Here is a 2,500-nt window from a genome sequence, read left to right on the forward strand (position 1 = left end):
TATTGTGTTGATTTTCATATATATATATATATATAGTATAATATAAATATATATATATATATATTATATATATTATACATATATAAAGAGAGAGAGAGAGAGAGAGAGAGAGAGAGAGAGAGAGAGAGAGAGAGAGGAGAGAGAGAGAGAGAGAGAGAGCTGCAGTTGCTTTTAAATATTCAGGCTTTAGGTTGAAGAGAGGAGAGAGAGAGAGAGAGAGAGAGAGGAGAGAGGAGAGAGAGAGAGAGAGAGGAGAGAGAGAGAGAGAGAGAATATGCAGTTGCTTTTAAATATTCAGACTTAGGGGGAGAGAGAGAGAGAGAGAGAGAGAGAGAGAGAGAGAGAGAGAGAGAGAGAGAGAGAATATGCAGTTGCTTTAAATATTCAAGCTTGAGAGAGAGAGAGAGAGAGAGAGAGAGAGAGAGAGAGAGAGAGAGAGGAGAGAGAGAGAGAGATGAGAATAGCAGTTGCTTTTAAATAATCAGGCTTTAGAGAGAGAGAGAGAGAGAGAGAGGAGAGAGAGAGAGAGAGAGAGAGAATATGCAGTTGCTTTTAAATATTCAGGCTTTAGAGAGAGAGAGAGAGAGAGAGAGAGAGAGAGAGAGAGAGAGAGAGAGAGAGAGAGAGAGAGAGAGAGAGATCATTTTATATTTCTATACCCAAGAAATGTCTCCTAGAAAAGAGAGAGAGGAGAGAGAGAGAGAGAGAGGAGAGAGAGAGAGAGAGAGAGAGAGAGAGAGAGAGAGAGAGAGAGAGAGAGAGAGATAATTGTATTGTTCTACACACAAGAAATATCTTCTATAAGAAAGAGAGAGAGAGAGAGAGAGAGAGAGAGAGAGAGAGAGAGAGAGAGACCCACTATTCAATTTTCAAGACTTTTGTGCGGCACAAGCTTTGTTCGAATCAGACAGACAAAATGACAAACAAAGAATTCCACGAAACAAACAACAAAACAAAGACAAAATAATTTTCTATTTGAGAATGTGAAAATGGAAACAGAAAACAAGACTTGTTCTTTTGGTCGAGTTGGTATTCTTTACGAATCTATCCAGATCACTCCCTCTCACGCTCTTTCTCTCTCTTACTCTGACTCTCTCTCTCTCTCTCCTCTCTCTCTCTCTCTCTCTCTCTCCTCTCTCTCTCTCTCTCTCTCTCTCTCTGGGAAGTATATCTCGTCTTTTGTTCTCTCCAGTGGCAAACACGGAAAAGCAGCAAGAGAATTTATATATATATATATATATATATATATATATATATATATATATATAGTATATATGTATATGTATATATATATATATATATATATGTATATGTATGTATATATATATTATATATATATATATTATATATATATATATATACTAATATTCTTTTTTGACGGAGTTTTTATTATCATTATTATCATTATTATTATTATTATTATTATTATTATTATTATTATTATTATTAGCTAAGCTACATCCTAGTTTGAAATCAAGATGCTGTAAACCAGAGGCTCCAACAGGAAAAGTAGCCCAGTGAGGAAAGGAAATAAGGAAATAAATAAACGATATGAGATATAATTGAAAATTAAAATATTTTAAAAACAGTAACAACATTAAAACATATTTTATATATAAACCATAAAATGATTTATGCCAGCATGTTCAACATAAAAAACATTTGCTGCGAGTTTGAACTTTGAAGTTCTACTGATTCAACTACCCGATTAGGAAGATCATTCCACAACTTGGTCACAGCTGGAATAAAACTTCTAGAATACTGTGTAGTATTGAGCCTCATGATGGAGAATTTTTCTTACTTTTTCTAATGATAATATTTTGGTCAAACTTTAAATAGTTATATTCAATACAAATGTTTGTTCATAAAATCCTTCATATTGAAGCGTCCCTGTCAAGCGATCGCCGGACTGGAGTTCGAGTCCCGTTCAAACTCGTTCGTTCTTTAGTGTCTGCAACCTCACCATCCTATTGAGCTAAGGAGGGGGGGGGGGTTTGGGGAGCCTATAGTACTATCTGTATAGTCATGAGCACTGCCTGGTCCTAGCTAGGGTGGAGAGGGGGCTTGGGCGCTGATCATATATATATGGTCAGTCGCTAGTGCATTGTCCTGCATGCTAGGACATTCACGAGCGACCCTTACATCTAAACCAATCTCAAACCACAAACGTGAATACAAACTCTAAATTCAAATTTCATTGATTAACCCTTTTCCCCCAGGCTATTTGGAAATTTCCAACCTTAACCCCCAGGGGTTAATTTTTTCAAGCATATTTTGCAGTATATATATTTTTTTAAATTACTCTAACAGCCTTAATTTTCGTCATAGAGAGGTCAGGTTGGTCTCCTTCTCTTGGAAAATGCCTGAAGTTTCTCAAAAAATTATCAAAAATATGCAAAAAAAATTCTAAATAGCATTTTTTTTGTAAGAACGTACCGGTACATCCGTGGGGGTAAAGGGATGAGTTTTGTGAAACGTACCAGTAACGTCCATGGGGGTA

Source organism: Palaemon carinicauda, chromosome 7 (genome assembly GCF_036898095.1).
Source record: "Palaemon carinicauda isolate YSFRI2023 chromosome 7, ASM3689809v2, whole genome shotgun sequence".
Lineage (NCBI taxonomy): Eukaryota > Metazoa > Arthropoda > Malacostraca > Decapoda > Palaemonidae > Palaemon > Palaemon carinicauda.